At 33.1% G+C, this 18,094-nt stretch overlaps 1 protein-coding gene across 2 annotated transcripts in view; it reads right to left on the bottom strand.

The window, feature by feature from the left end:
- Positions 1 to 14,896, bottom strand: part of LOC143254401 (cyclic AMP-dependent transcription factor ATF-3-like) — a 99,088-nt gene extending 84,192 nt beyond the window's left edge. For both annotated transcript variants that reach the window (XR_013030183.1, XM_076509510.1), the window contains exon 1: positions 14,715 to 14,896. The gene's annotated coding sequence lies outside the window, so the exon portion shown is untranslated. The remainder of the gene's footprint in view (positions 1 to 14,714) is intronic.
- Positions 14,897 to 18,094: the final 3,198 nt, after the last annotated feature.

Raw genomic sequence — 18,094 nt, 5'->3', positions numbered from 1 at the left:
TCCGCACTTTTGGAAATGTGGGTATACTATAAAAACGACTATAAAATTCCAGTATTAGATCAAACAAGACTATACCAAGAGTTTGCAGTGAGTTCTATTAAGTAACTGTGTTCCTTCTAGTCTATCAGTTCACAATTAGGGGAAGTTAATAGCCTTTATGCAGTTTTACTGGAAAGTTCTGAAAATAATAATAAAAAACAACAACAACTAAAGTACATTCTCAGTATTTCGGAAAATTTTAAAGCTGATAATATATAGCTATGGATCATTTAAAGCATTATTGTATATGATGAATAGTTTGTTTATTTCATCATCTATTTCAGTTGAACATCATAATTTATTTTTTTCCATTTGCTCTTTCTTGTTAACAAGTTGGGCTAGGTTTATGGGGCTAAACCAGAAGTATGATAAATTGAAAATGTGGACATCGCATAGAGCGGGATGAAGTTTAAAGAACGAAAAGATAGCAGAAAATAAGCTAAACATGAATCAAATTAATACATTTTATAGGAGTTACTTTACAGACAAAAAATACAGAAAAACAAAAACAAAATCGGCTTATAAAGCAACATGAAAGACAGCAACTTGGTTAACTGATTGAAAAAGAAATTTCGTAACCAGCCTTCTACCTTACGTAGGCTAAAAGAGATCCGAAAAAGGTGGAAAAATAAAGATAAGCAAAGAATTCGATAGACAGAAATTTCTCTTAAATATCCAAGAAAAATGATAATTATCTTCGAGGATAGAAAACTTCATTGAATACAAAGTGAAGATAAAATAACTCCTGTGACAAAATCCCCTCAAAGCACACGCGCGTTAAATGCTCTGACTCGTTAAGTAAATTGATTTCACGGTAATTAGTAAGCCACCGTAATATTATCACAAAGCGAATAATGCGATCGATATCTAAGTATTCTTTTGTGAACCTGGCCCGGCATGGCCAGGTGGTTAAGGCACTCGACTCGTAACCTGAGGGTCGCGGGTTCAAATCCCCGTTACACCAAACATGCTCGCCCTTTAAGCCGAGAGGGCGTTATAATGTGACGTTCAATCCCACTATTCGTTGGTAAAAGAGCAGCCCAAGAGTTGGCAGTAGGTGGTGATGATTAGCTATCTTCCCTCTAGTCTTACACTGCTAAATTAGGGACGGCTAGTGCAGATAGCCCTCGAGTAGTTTTGCAAGAAATTTAAAACAAACCAAACCATAATTTTGTGAAAGAAACAAACAAAACAAGTCGCATCGAAGGTGAGAGTTTTTACTTTGGTCTGCCAATTTTCTATTTGTAACTCGTCAGCCAATAATATACATGGTGCATGCCCTAATCAACGTGTAACAAAAAGGCACTACCTGGTTTAACCCAAAGCCGTTGCTGGTTTTTTCTTCTTATATACATTTATAAATAACGTTTACATCAAATTCGTGTTACATTTAAGCATATTATTACAGTTATGCTATCAAAGCATGCAGTGCAAAATGATTTATCACTTATTATACGTCGGAAAGATTCAAAAGCAGGTACAGGAAAATTGGGTTTATACTGAACACGAGGAAGTTCGATGTGATTATATTAGTACAAGGTCTTCCGCTTCACGTCTGTCTTAAGCCTAGCTTCATAAAAGGTCATTTTCGCATATATTATGTGACAGCTAAAAACTTAAACAACCTTGAATATTACTCAAGTTAGTGGTTTAATTAAATACATAATTATTATCTAAAGTAATGGAGGTTAAAACTGTTCAATTACTTGTTGATTCTCTGGGGATGGAGAATCAGACATCTATATAATATTATAGTGAAACTAGAATAAAGTCACTTAGGCAACAAGAAGAGAGGGACGTAGATAAAACTTTAGGGAAACAGAAGAATTGAAGATACTTAATTAAAAAAGAAACAGACAAGTTAAAACACTATTTGAAACAAAACAAGCAAAAATATCGGCAAAATAAAAGTGGCAAGTGAGAAAACAAAAGGTAAGGATGGTTAGGAATAGATGTAGGAATACGTATGTAGGAAAAAGAACATATTTATGGCAAAGAAAAAAGATGAAAAAGAACAAAGATACATTCAACTAGAAGAAATATGAGAAAATATTGAGTTAAAATGAGGACACATACAAGACCAGAGAGAATGGTAAAAAAATTAATAAGGAAGAGAACTAAGCTCTGGGGAAGTTTCAATAATGAATTTGAAAGCAGAGAAAAAGTGCAAGGAAGTTAAATATATGTGTTTAAGAATTATCAAGCACATGGAAAGCAAATATACACCAATACCATAGTAATGGTGTTGAGAACCGGGCCAAGGAAACGTTGAAGTCAACATGGTTTTAGGCCAAACAATAGTTTTCAGGTATGAAAGGTTTCAACGAATGTTTATATTGGGATGTCACCTGGAGTTCTTTAAGAGGGTTAAAGTTGTCTTAAGGGGAAAAAACGCTTTTACTTGTTTAAGAGAGATAACTACCTCTAACTTGGACAAACTTTTCTATGAAGTTATGTGGAAGAGAAATGAGGGAGCTTGTTGTATTTGTAATTAGGACATTCAAAATACGAACGTTGGAATGTTGTTGTTTTTCATCTATGGATGTTGATATAGGGTTTATGTATGAAACATGGACACATCATAGAACTAAATACGTTGTATTCTGTTATAGAACCAATACCTATACTTTTGTTTACAAAAACACAAGCCTACTGCATGTTTACTTGGTAATAGTTCCTTTGAATCTCAGCTTGTTATAGCTCGATGAACTCTTCTACAGAACAAAACGCTCCATCGACAATGACTTACTTATATATGTTTGAAATATTATTTGGGAACACTCAGACAGCTTTCGTGCATTTCTGCGCGAAAATTCAAAACAAACAAACAAATATAATACCTCTCCGCTCTAAAGATCATGAACCATAAGCTTATAGGCTAAACAGTGCAAGGCTTACTGAATCCCAGCTCTATTTTGAAAGGGTTTTATATGCAAAAACAATATTATGTATGTGTGTATGTATGACTGCTAAGTAGAACTGTATTGTGAACACGGACTATTAGTGCGATCATGCATAAGTGAAAATATACGAATTAATATTGCCTTGTGAATTGGACGTGACAAGAAAAGGACAAATTAATTAAAACTGCAAAACACAGACAAAATTTAACATACTGTGAGTAATGTAACAACATAACAAGGGTTATTACCTGTTACAATAAAAACAAAATAACAGCTCCTGTGAGGGAAGAAAATGTCAACGGTCAAACTGACCCTTCCAGATCCATACCACGGAAGGAACCTTGGTGAAGAAGAAGAGCCCTAGATTTAACATTACCCTACCAGATCACGGAACACACTAGAAACCTGCTAAAACACCATTATGGTTAGCTAATCTCAATCTTTTTATGAAAACAACTATTTATAACTGTATACTAAAAAGATCATTCTGGTGTAATAGCTTTGGTTGTCTTAACAGAACCATTATTTGTAACTGCGTATTATAACAATCATTACGGTTCGACAATTTCGGTCTTTTGAACAAACCTAATATTTGTAACTGTGAATTAAAAAGATAACTTGTTTGTAACTGCACGTTAAAAAGACTACCTGAATTCGATAACTTCTTATGAAACCCTCTTGCTGCTTCCAACTGTACATTATTTGTACTGTTGTGGTTCGAAAATCTCGGTCTTCTTAAGAAATCCGCGTTACGTAACTGTGTGATATTATGATTCGAGCACTTCTATCTTCTTAGAAAGCTCCCTATTTGTAATTGTATAACACAAACATACATCAAACGGAAAAACATATGATTGGAACACTTCGGTCTTCTCAGGACACGATTATTTACAACTGTCTGTTAAAAACCTCATTATGGTCCGAACACAATATTCTGAGTACTGACAGCCGTGGTTGGTCATTTTGTGCTTCAAAACAAGGAAATATAATAAAAACGTCCTTCTTAAGAAACCCTATATCTGCTCAACATTCCTATCTGTGCGTTAAGAAAAACAAATTTGGTTGAACAGCTTCGATCTTCTTGAGAAGTCCTATATTTCTAACTTTATGTTAAAAAAGAACTTTCGAATGGAGTACTTAAATCTTCTATTTGTAAATGTATGTTAAAAAATTACTATTATGGTTTCGACACTTCAGCCTTCTTATGAAAGGTGTTGTTTGTAACCATGTTTAAAAAAGACCATTATGGTTCAAATACATCGATTTTTTTAAAAAGGTAGTATTTTTAGCTTTGTGTTAAAACAAAAAAACCCTAAGGTTCAAGCCCTTCGAACTACTTAAAAAGATGCTATTTGAAACTTTTTTTAAAAAAAGACCATTATGGTTCGAGCACTTCGTTCTTATAAAGAATTCCATTATTTGTAACTTTTTGTTTAAAAAAAAGACAGTTAAGGTTATACACTTCGGCCTTCTTAAGAAAGGTGCTATTTCTAACTTCATGTTAAAAAGAGACCAATATGGTTCAAACACTTTGATCTTTTTAAAAAAAGATGCTATTTCTAACTTCATGTTAAAAAGAGACCAATGTGGTTCGAGTACTTCGGCCTTCATGAGAAAGGTATTATTTGTAACTTTATATTTAAAAAAAAAAAAGCCGTTATGGTTCTAGCAGTTCGGTTTTCTTAAGTCAGATGCTATATTTAACTTCATGTTAAAAAAAAGAACACTTTATGGTTGCAGTCCTTTGGTCTTCTAAAGAAGTCTGCTATTTGTAGCTTTACGTTAAAAAACACTATTATGGTTCGAGTATTTCTGCCTTTTTAGAAACCTGTTATTTGCAACCTTATGCTAAAAATTTGAATACGTAAGTCTTCTTAGGTCGAACGCTGGTACAGCGGTAAGTCTACGGATTTACAATGGTTCGATTTCCTCTCGGTGGACTCAGCATATAGCCCAATGCGGCTTTGATATAAGAAACACACGCACCCGGTAATCTTAGAAACCTGCTAATTGTAACTTTATGCTAAAAAAAATGATTACTATGGTTCGAACACATCCGTTTTTTTAAAGAACTCCGTTATTTATTACTCTACGTTAAGAAGACCATTATTGCTAGAACACTTCTGTCTTCTTAAGAAATCCGTTATTTGTAACTTTATGTTATAAAAATGTTATAATAGTTTGAATATTTTGGTCTTCTTGCAAACCTGGTATCTTTAATTTTTATGTTAAAAAAGACATCGAACACTTCTGTTTTCTTACAAACCCACTATTTGTAACTCTTTGTTAGAAAAAGTCCATTATGGTTCGAGTACTTCTGTCTCCTTAGAAACCTGCTATTTTTAACTTTATGTCGAAAAGATTCCATTATGGTTCGAACAGTTTAGCTTTGTTAAGAAATCCACTCTTTCTAACTGTATGTTAAAATAGACCATTATTTTTCGAACACATCGAAACCTTATGTGGAAAAAAAACCACTATGGTAAGAGCTTTTGGGTTCTTCAGGAAATATAATATTTTTAAATGTATGTTAAAAAAGACCACTATGGTAAAAGCTTTTGGGTTCTTCAGGAAATATAATATTTTTAAATGTATGTTAAAAAAAGACCACTATGGTAAGAGCTTTTGGGTTCTTCAGGAAATATAATATTTTTAAATGTATGTTAAAAAAAGACCACTATGGTAAAAGCTTTTGGGTTCTTCTGGAAATATAATATTTTTAAATGTATGTTAAAAAAAGACCATTATGGTTCGAACATTTCGAGCTTCTTAAGAAACGTTATTACTAGCTTTACGTTAAAAAGAGCGTTATGGTTGGAGTATTTCTGTTTTCTTACAAACCTACTGTTTTGAACTTTTCTTTAAAGAAAGATCGTTATTGCTCAAACACTTCGCTCTTCTTAAGAAACTCTGTTTTTAACTGTAATTTAAAATTTCATTATATTTGGAGCATTTCTGCCTTCTTAACGGCCCGGCATGGCTAAGCGTGCTAAGGCGTGCGACTCGTAATCTGAGAGTCGCGGGTTCGCATCCTCGTCGCGCCAAACATGCTCGCCCTTTCAGCCGTGGGGGCGTTATAATGTGACGGTCAATCCCACTATTCGTTGGTAAAAGAGTAGCCCACGAGTCAGCGGTGGGTGGTGATGACTAGCTGCCTTCCCTCTAGTCTTACACTGCTAAATTAGGGACGGCTAGCACAGATAGCCCTCGAGTAGCTTTATGCGAAATTCAAAAACAAACAAACAAGCCTTCTTAAGAAAGGTGTTATTTATAAGTTTGTGTTAAACAGAAAAGACCATTATGGTTTGAGCACTTTGGTCTACTTAAGAAATCCTTTATCCGTAACTTTATGTTAAAAAAAGACTGTTATGGTTCAAACACTTCGACCTTATTAATAAACCCAACATGCGTCCGACATTTGTAATTGCACGTTAAAAAATCCAAAAAACATTTTGATTAAACAATTCGGATTACTTAAGAACCCTTTAAATGAAAGATAAAAAGTCCATTATGGTTCAAGGACTTGGGTTTACTTAAGAAATATATTTTAAGTACAATCAAATTCTAACAATGTCATTTTAGTCCTAATCTATGCCCGTTTGGTACCAGAAGTGTTTACTACTATCGCCGGAGAGTCACATCGTGCACAGACGAGCTTGGTAAATATCTTTCAGAAAACTTACTTTGCCATTTTAGGCTTGTTTTTATTTTACACCTAAGTAAACAGAGGTAGAACGTGTGTTAATATGAGAAAAGTAAGAAGTTTTAGCGAGTTTTACATACAATAACAAAAAATAATTCGATTTGCAAATATATATATATAATTATACGCTATAGAAACTATACAAGAACTTTTAGAACAGCAATAGTTTTATTGTGTCATATTTGCAAGGATTCATTGGTCAAAAAAACGTAAACCATCAGTTTAATGAAATCGACGATATCAAGATAAGCTTCCCGCCTGAAATTTCATAACCCTGTGTACTAATTAATAAAGTATATACTGCAAGAGACATATATATTTATTAACCCTTACATATTCTCATTTAATATATATAACTATCTAAAATTAATGTTTTTAATACAGTATATACAGCAGTACATATTTTTTTAGTGAAATTAAATTATTATATCCAAATGAAGCCAAATGAATAAACAAAATCATGAGGAAGGACTACGTAAAAAACAGAAAATCCCAACCTCTGATTAATTATATTATAACAATACATTTTAAAGCCATAAACAAAACACATTAACATGAAACAAAATACGTTGCATATTTCTAAAAAGAAACCTAGGATACAAGCTACAACGTGGGATTTAAAAATGTATCCTAGGTTTTGGAGGTGACTGCGGTAGTAAGACCTTTCCCAAAAAAAGACTGATAGACGGTGTATCCCTACCGCAACGTGGGTCCTACTTCTTAAGTCACCTCCAGAACCCAGAATATATTTTATAATTCTACGTTGTAGCTTGTACCTTAGGATTTTTAAATATATATATGCAGCGTATTTTGTTTCGTGTTAATGTGTTTTGTTTATGGCTTTAAAATTTATGGTTATAATGCTATAGTACATGTATATATTTATAACCCCTCCATTTTATTTAGTAATAAAGTGCCCTCCAATGGCACAGCGGCATGTCTGTGGATTCACATTGCTAAAAAAAACTGGATTTCCATACCCGTGGTGGGCAGATAGTCTATTGTGTAGCTGTACTATGAAAAGTAGTACAGCTTGTATGTTATCGTTTAATATAAATGGCTATATAAAAGTAATATTTGTTAATTCAGCATATACTTAGTATATATATATTTATAATCCCTTTTCATTCAGAAGTGCAACTTATATGTTCTTATTTAATATGAATGACTTTCTGAAATTAGTGTTTGAAAAGTTTTAAGATGTTTAACAAAATATATTAATGATTTTGAAATGAAGACAACTAAATGCTATATAATGGGCATATAACAAGCAAAAGGAGTTATATTGTCACAGTTTGGCTGTTTTTATTCAAGAAACTTCTAATGGTCTGACGCAGCATGATGGCGTAACGACTGGAATTTTTCCACAGTTTAAGAACGACATAAGCAATATAAAACAAGAACAAGTGTAGAGGATGTTATTTTTGAATATATTAGTAAATTGTATTGAGTTTGTTAGAGTGAATTAATTTGTAGAGTTATATAGTTTGTTGGTCAGTTCAGTACTATCAAGAATGAGTTTATGTTCTCGACGAAGTAATAAGAGGAACACCGCGTATAGAAAAATCATTAAGTGAAAGTGTTGTATTAGTATTACTTTTAAACTCAGGTCTATCGGTGACCATTAGTTAAGCTAACCGAATATATTGTAATAGAATAAATGAAATGTTTTGCTCCCGTTAGGTGAGTTGAACTTTGCATTATTTCAAATTACCGAATAACCCACAAGAATTCACCCAACATCAAAAAAACCATTACAACAGCATCTCCTGAATGCGCTCTGGTAATCTGATTCCTAGTTTTACAAAATATATGTTAAATAAGATGTAGCTTAAGCCCAGTATCGTATGAAAAAAAACAACTAAAACACTTCAAGTTTTTAAGCCTAATTAAATCAAAGTCTCTTGTATTGTGTGGATTATAATTAATTACAATTTAAAAGAGAATGATTTTTTTTGTTTCGTCTTGTCTTTGTCAGGCGCAGTCTCGTGTTATACTTTATTTATTGAAGCAGAGAAACTGCTACATTGATAAGGAACAAAATTTGTGCCTAGTGTTTTACGCAGACTGTATAGCGTTAACCTGATTATCACCTCCGGTCTGTGGTATGAGTCAACCACCGGATGTAACAGGGTTCATAACGCTAATTTGTTTGCCATTTCCGTGTTTCAATCAGTTTGTTCTATTTTGTCTGTGTATTAAAACGAAAAAAGGAAAAGTTTAGAAAGAGTTAAGTTATTTGTCAATTAAAGTAGTCATAACATGTATATTGAAACTAAAAAGCTGTACATGAAAGGAAATGTTGGTTGTACGACCATAATAAATGTATATTCGTATTAAACTAGTTTTCAGAACCCATAATGTTTCGAGAACGTTATGGTGTACATGAATGTTTATAAAGAGTTACTTAGACTAAGCCTACACTGCATTTATCTCCTGTACGAAGTATTCAGGATGTTAAATGTTAGACCCGCTGTAAACATTACTGCTAAAAATGTTATTACACAGCTACAGATAGGACACAACATATGTCATGAAATATTTCACGGTTTGAAACAACCCATTTAAATCGTGGGTTGATCAAACTAATGCCTTCGTGAATTAGTTCTATCATGTGAGTTCTTGTTAATCTGTACTTCTCCACAAGTCTCTTTCCTTCAATTATTCCTCTCCATTTTCCTTCTTCGACTCCTCTTATATGTTAACCACTCCATTCATCTTCCATTTCATATTTTGTTTGATCATTTTCCACGTGATTACCACATTCGCCGTCACAATGGGTCCACACATATCAAGTCTTACCCACCGTAATCTACTAACACTTTCAAGTCGTTTATCTGTTTTTCATGTTTTTCTTTTCAGAACTTAACAACTTCATAATTTCTATGATCTGTCTTACACTTTGTCCAATAAATTTAGCCATGAGTTATTTCATCGTCTCATTCATAAATCAGCTCTCAGGTCCAAACTTAGGGACCGTCGCATTACATTACATAAGCTTCTTTAATAATCCTAAAATGGATTGAATGTTACCTTTCATCGTAAACACGTTTGCCCTGCTTTAAAATAAGTTGTTGCAACGATACTTTTATTTTCCATTTATTAGAAACTTGAGCATTTTACTAATTCACGAGCTGTAATTCCATATCTTGACTTATACATTCTAGTGACCAAAACGTTATGGGATCATCTGACGAAAGAATAATATTGCCGATATAAGAAAATGATTTTTAATATTTCAGAAATGAAAACTGATATTATCAAGTCTTTCAAAATCACTCTTTCTTCTTAAATTGAAATTTTGTTTAACCTCCGTCTCTTTTTTATTGGATATTCTGTAGTAACATTTGTCTGAATATTACATAGGAAGAGTAGAACGTTTCGTAAAATAAACAAGGAAGAACAAGACAATATCGGCGAAGGCAGTGGAATAACAAGTTGTACTCCTATTAAATATAGTAAACAAACCGATGTTTCTGATAATTTAAGCACAGGGGAATTTTATTTGTTTGTAGTTAAACGCAAACCTACACAATGAACTGTCCGTGTTGGGTCTACCACAAGTATCGAATCCCGGTTTTTAGCGTCATAATTCTTCACACTTACCACTGTGCCATTGGGAGTGTATAGCATAGAGAAGACTGAGGAAAATAACTCATCTAGTCGGAGTTTCACAGAGTGAGTTTCATAAAACTTCAGTAAAGAAAATGAAAGCGAAAAGCATTATCGATACAACAGTGCAGACCAGAGAATTGCATCGGATATATATATATATAAATGCCAACAGACTCAGACTATTTTATCACAAAATACAAGTTTGAATGTTTTACTTAAGCTTCCCGGTAAGATTACCACAAAAAAGGCTCACTTGGAAATGGTAATATGTGAGAGAAGAAGAGAAGGATAAGAAACATCTCTCATGTAAAATGGCCTACCGAGTTTTGGCTCTTAATCCATTGGACTAGTAACAACCAACTACTGGTTTTTACATAATTCATTTAAAAAAAAAATAGTTTCAAAACACGTATAGTTGAGTTAACAGCGTAAATTATTCAGTCAACGTCTAGTTATTTGTAATAATTAAATATTATATATCTGGGTATAATTAAACATGAATAGTTATTTAAGAATGTTCTAATAAATCTATTTCACATCTTTAAATAATACAAAATTGAGAAAAATGACTTGGATTATGTCGGTATTCTTGCTTCGTTTTCAGCCTTAAAGACGGTTGTTTTATTGAATTTAGTTAGACAACCTATTGTGCAGCTTTGCTTGAAATGAGTGTTTTCTTTTAACGGTATTAACTTTCCATGAGAAACTTATTCATACGTATTCAGCAGGCATTTTGTTTAAAAAAATGTTAATAACAATAAAACTATTACTTCCCAGCTGTGTAAGTCATATCAGTAATGTATGAAAAATACAAGGTGGGAAATGTTCAACCAAAGTACGTTTAGTACACGTGGAGTATGTAATAGAATGACTACAGGGATAGATGTTGATTCGAATTCAGAAAGCTATATATATCTATACTAATTGTAAATCTGTATAAGTAACACCGTCTAGTGCCTTCCTACGTGATCGCAAATTTAACCTTAATTTTGCCTGGTTTGCCAGTAGAACGTTGTTAATACTTAAAAAAATACAGTCTAATTTGTTAGAGTCTTTTAAACTATATTTCAAACTTTCATTAGCAATTGGACTGTGAACGCCTTATTTTGTAAAAGCCTGACAACGCCATGGCATGCCAGTTGTATTGTCTAATTAAGTAAAAGTCTGACAACGCCAGGGCATGCCAGCTGTATTGTCTAATTAAGTAAAAGCCTGACAACGCCAGGGCATGCCAGCTGTATTGTCTAATTAAGTAAAAGCCTGACAACGCCAGGGCATGCCAGCTGTATTGTCTAATTAAGTAAAAGCCTGACAACCCCAGGGCATGCCAGCTGTACTGTCTAATTAAGTAAAAGCCTGACAACGCCAGGGTATGCCAGCTGTATTGTCTAATTAAACTATTTAACAGAGAGACTTGAAAATTAAAATGATTTAATTTTTGGATCGTTCAACCATAATTTTAACTCCACTGTACGTGGGTTAATCTTGTATAACCGAATATTTGAGTTTCACTGTAATCTTTACAGTACATCCATGATCACAAATTGTAACGCTCGTTTAAGCGACAACGGGATGTGAGCCATGAATCCTCGTCCGGATCCGTTAATCACTCAAGCTACGCCGCGCATTGCCTATAGTATGTATAATAAACATCACAGGTATTGTATACAATTATATTTATGTGTATAATCGACTCGATGGGTTTGTTACAATTTTCCAGCCAAGTTATATGCAATTTTTCTAGCCAACCAAAAATGCTCAACATTTAACACCCCTTGAAAACAGTTAGCTCTCATTAAACTAACTATTGTTTTGCAGAATGTGTTTACTGTAACCATGGTGACAAACTCTTTCTGACTCCTCTTGTCTTAGTATATTTTAATCCCTGTTCTTAGAAGACATTCTGTGCGAGACAGAACAAGGGGAACAGGTGTTCACGGAATGATAACATACTTGTTAGTTTTTATATCACGCAAACAAATACATGACATTCACAAATAATTCGGATACACTGAAACTTTGAATTAATTTTTAAAACATTTGGATAACGTAACTTCTAAATTATCTCCTTAAAAACTCAGAAAAATAAATTAGAAACGCTACTGTTACACATTCTTCACGGCCTACATACACGCTGTGGCGATTGAAACACATCTAAAAACAGCATACATATAACATACCTTCTGACTATACACAAGAATACTTCTCAGGCTGTGGAGCGTTTAATTAACCTGTTTACGTTGCAGGTTACTTACCAAATCCCAGTGTTTAGACAAACTGCAAAGGAACAATTTTAACTCTTTTGTTTTCCTTTGCTTAATAACTGTCACAGTCTAAAATCATAAGCACAATAAAAACGGCGAATCTCCTATAATGCAAATTTCAGGCCTATAAATTTATTTCTGAAAACTGCCTCTAATGATTACAGAGATTATTAATACTTATTTATTGCAAAGTTTGTTGTATAAACCTGAAACTGGTGATGCATATCTTTAGTTTTAACAAGATTTAAGGGATGGAAATGTTTTACAAATATATTAACACTGAATCTTTATATTAAAATCATCTGACTATCCTTCATTTGATTGATAAGAGTAACTAAAAGGAGATATTTTTCTTTAGTCTCAGTGGACTGCAGTAGGAAAAACCATAATTTTATTTATAATATACGTTATTATTAGGCTTCATTATATATTGTCGGTAATTTTTAAAATATTTCTTTGAGTAAACACGAATCTCTGCAAACCCATTGAACATTTCTTAAATTCTAATTCTACACTCATCATAGAAAAACTCAAGGATTAGTGTACATATATAAAAACGAATTTCAAACCCCATTTAGCAAATAATTATCTTTTAAAACAACATTCAGTATAAAAGAACTTCGCTAATAGTGCAAATCTTAAAATTGAATACTTAGACAAAAATATGTACACGATCTCTATCACAAATATACCATGGTGAATACACAGTCTGCATGGTCTCTACCACAAGGGTGCCATCATTAAAACACAGTCTGCATGGTCTCTACCACAAGGGTGCCATCATTAAAACACAGTCTACATGATCTCTACCACAAAGGTATCATCGTGAGTATACACTATACATAATATCTAGTATGAAAGAACTGTCGGGAACACACATTATACATAATATATGGTAGAAAGTTACTCTCGTGAACACACATTAAACATAATATATGGTAGAAAGTTACTCTCGTGAACACACATTAAACATAATCTCTCTCAAAGAGGTAACATGGTCAATACACAGTCTACATAACCACTACCACAAAGGTATCATCGTTAATATACAGTCTATATAATCTCCACCACAAGGGTACCATGGTGAATAGACAGTCTACATAATTTCTTCCACAAAGGTATTATCGTGAGCACACACTATACATAATTTCTAGTACATAGGTACTGTTCTGAACACATTGTATATACGTAATTTCTGGTACAAAGGTATAGTAATGAATACAAAGTATAACTGTGTATATTTATCTAAAACGTTTAAAAATATTGTTATTTATTATACCAGATACGTAAAGTTGTATATATATCATATTTGTATGAGGTGTTTTACTTCTCCTAATTTAATATATGAAAAATATATTTCCGATAAACTTATAAACCTAAAATGATTACTTGTTTGTACTTGCTGCAAAACTGCGTATGCATTTTACTATAAAATACGTCTAGCAAATCTAAAGGCTTTATACTTCGATTGCTTTGAAAAATAAAATACTGAAAGTTGTAAAACAACCCAAAAAACTTTGAAAAGAGCTCTTGAAGAAGATTGTTATCCATTCACTAAAGATTGCTTTAAAAACATGTAAATAATCTACAAGAAAAACGGGCGTTTTAAGGGTCTGAATTTTACGTACTGCATGAGATATCCGAAAGCTGAAACCAACAGTATTCAAATGAAAATTATTCTGTTAAGCTTTAAAAAATCAGAGAATATTTTTCATTTCAAGAAAATACATATAGTGTTAATGCTTGAAAATCAGGTGAAAGCGATCATGTTCAGCAATTATGCCTATTATAATAACTTGAAACGTCTGAGGGAAATTTTCTCAAAACGATTCTAATGAGCTAAGAAACAGGTTACGGGAAAGGTTTATCTCTATTGTGATAAACAAGTTACATTTTTTACAGTAGCAAGTGTGGTGAGAATCTCAATAAAAACTAAACAGTTTTGTATGTTTTATAATAAGACATTCAAATGGAATAGTCAAAACTGAACGACGTCCCTTTCTTGTTTTTGATCAACTCTTAAGATATGATATTTTAACTGAAGCCTTTTAAATGAGCAGTTATTTACATAACGAGAAACTGACACCACGTCACAAACAAACATTTAAAGATTTCATTCACGACAAAATTACATGTTTTTAAAATTATTGAAACTAAGAAAGCTTTCTGTCATTGTCATAACAGACTTACTTGAACTGTCTCTTCTCGTGCCAGCTCCGGTGACACAATGTTTGCTTAGAGTATGCACAGTGTGTATTCTCAGATCTCGTGCACTGACTATAAGCTTGTGTCTCTGACTCACACGCTCCTCGCACTACGTTAGTAAAGTTACTTCTTCCTTTTCCTGGACCAATGCTCAGCCATTTTACCCTACACCGTTTTATATGAAGGGCGGGAAGGAATGATGTCACACTGCTTCTCTGTTATTGGTCAGTAGTTAAAGGAGCGTCTTAACTATTGGGTAGATGGCAAGATGGAATACAAACTAGCATGGTAATGGATCAAGGACTTCTCTATCGGACGATTTCATCCAGTGAAACTGTTACTGTAGAAAAACTCTTCAATGCAAAATATACTAGTGAAAGCGCCCTTGCCCCTGGGAGGTGTTTTTTTTTTAAATCCAGAAGTATGCGTGCTTTATTCCTAGTTTAACTTTGATATATGTGCTACAGGCAATACAATAAGTCAGCTATTGGGCCCATTTTCTATTGTTTATTATACGATATTAATTTGCGTACATTTTCTTAAGTATATTTTGTTACAGAAACAAGCTGTAAAACAGTTACCTATATATCACCTTATAGAAGCTCCTGTTAATACTTTATGTTTTATCTTTAGTTCAAATTATAAGCGATGCAAACAACACTGTAGTTGTGGAAAACACGTGGATAAGTAAATAGTTTTGGTAGTGGGAGTGGCTTGGTAGGCATAAGGCATAATACGGGAAATGATAAACGCCATATTCTCCAAATGAAATGTTTTCCAAATACGATATTATCCACGTGAGAAGTGATAAACACCTGAGTTTCCAAAAGAAAATAACAAACGTCACAATACACAATTCGAAGGTGGGCAAACGCCATGTTCTTCAAACGAAAATTGGTAATAGCTCTTATCCATTTTTACGGTCGAGTTCAACACTGTTAGCACAATACACAAGTGGACTAATGACTCTTTTCACGCCTTCTTTGTTTATTCATAATCATTTTACATTCTGAAATATCATTAGATAAATTATTGATAACATATTATTATTTGTAGCGCCAATAGGTTTTTCGGTTTTCAAACTCAGCATAATTTCCCAAAAAGTATCTCATGGTTTACTAGAGATTATGTATTACTACTAATACTCCATATTTTATTTAATATTTGGCTACTGTATCGATTAGTATTAATGTGATAGTTAGTGGTTCAACCCAATATATAGTGGGTTTCTCACTAAACTTTTCATCAGTTCTAAATTGGTTTTCATTAATAACGTGAATCAAATTGTGTTAGAAATTTTACTAGTAATCTTAAAAACAAGTGGCGGTCCAGTCGCACAAGAATATTGTATAAAAATGTCATTAGAGAAAACTAGTTCACAAATACCATTTTAAACGAAGCATGATGTGACTATAACTCGAAGTAAATAAAATGTTACAGAGACCAATGAGAATCCAAATGTTCACCACTTTTTCAAAATCAAAACGACACAGATATAAACTTGACACCTACTGCTTAAAAAGTTAAATAAACCTAGCGTAAACGTATGAGAACGTCTGCTTAACAATCGCTTCTATTATGTAATAAACCTGGTGTTAATTTACGATTTCTATTGCTTAAAGTGCTTCAATAAATCTAATGTTAATTTAGGACAAACACCGCTTAACGCACTGTAATAAACCTGATGTTAATGTATGACAATCACCGCTTAAGGCATTATAATAAACCTGATGTTAAAGTACGACAACCATCATTAAAGTGCTGCAATAACTCTGGTGTTAATGTACGACAGTCACTACTTAACGCACTGCAATAAACCTTGTGTTAATGTACAACAATCACCACTTAAGACACTGTAATAGACCTGGTGTTAAGGTGTTTCAGGTGATTCACATGATAAAATAAATTGCAATGCAAGCATATGTATTACATTTAAAGTGTAACTTGGATAATTTTTGGTCATTATAAAATACCACACATAATGGTGTCTTGTGACCAATGGTATGTTGTTCTTCATGTTGTCATTACGACAAGGCCAAGTGTGGTCCAGTGGTTATGGTGCTGGACTATGGGTCTGCGGGTCCATCTTACGTGTCCTGTTACCGCAAGAAGAAAAATAAATAACTGAGCTATGTAGTTTGAGATCATGGTAGCTTTATACACATGAAAAACAAATTTCACTATTAAATCGAACAAAGAGTATTCCAAAAGTTGGTGGTGAATGCTTTTAACTAACTGCTCTTTATCAGTCCAGAATTATAGGGTCCCACAGTGAAATTCCTTGAGTACCTTTATGCGAATATAAGAAAACAAACAAACAACAATTGTGACATAGGGGAATTTATGACAGGCTACTTTTGATGTTACGCTATAACTTTAGACCACTCTAGAGTGATATTTTCATGATGACATTTTACAAACACGTTGGTAACACCTTCACGCCATTAAGATTTACCATAAGAAATGTTTTATCATTAATATACACTGATGGTGATGTCATCATAATAATATGCTGTTATTGATGCCATGTCATTAAGTCATGGTAAGAGCGGTATAAATTCATTAAGAGGCACTGGTAGCAATGTCATATTATCATAACATTATATCTTCATATGACACAATGAGAGTGGTATCTATATAATTAAAATAGTAACGTGTACGCTTGGGTGGGAAGTTTTTAAACTTCTTTAAACTACGACAAATTAAAATAAGGATTAGGTAAGTATGAACGACTTTACCATAGACGTCAGGGAGAGGTAGGTGTAAATAATACTGTGTATTCCAAGAGGAAAGATAATTAGTAAATGGATATATCAGAGCTCCATCTCAGACATCAGTGTTTATGTGTTAAAGTTTTGTGTGTGAATAGTATCAGTATCATCACCCTTTTGAATTTTAATACTTGTCTTCGATGCCCAAGTTTTGAAAGCGTCGCGTGAACTGATGTGTTTTACTAAACAAGTCAATCGGTTTGTCATTTTTAATAACACCATTCGGCTCAAAGTGTGTATTGTACTAGAGGTGTTTGGTGGGTATCACGTGTTGTGGAACAAGTTTATCCTCAAAGTCATTGAGACGTCCCGCACGGCCATCAGATTCATTTATAACTCTGCATACCTAACCTCTCATGCATTTCACTTAACTGTTTTGATTACTTTAAATATACAATGCTACTGTACTTAGTACATTTAAATACAAACTATCACAACCAAAAACGTTATGTATGCAAAGCACGAGTTTCCAGTTAAGTAATTTAATTAAGAGACACTGTTAGTGATATACCTAATTATCAGACACTGGTATTAGGAAAAAAATGGAATTGTCATTTATTAAGAGACGTCAGTAGTGATGTCATTTCATCAGAG

The sequence above is a fragment of the Tachypleus tridentatus genome, chromosome 1 (assembly GCF_004210375.1).
Source record: "Tachypleus tridentatus isolate NWPU-2018 chromosome 1, ASM421037v1, whole genome shotgun sequence".
In the NCBI taxonomy this organism is placed as follows: Eukaryota; Metazoa; Arthropoda; class Merostomata; order Xiphosura; family Limulidae; genus Tachypleus; species Tachypleus tridentatus.
Note: the sequence above shows the minus strand (reverse complement) of the source record. Positions and strands in the feature narration are given on the sequence as shown.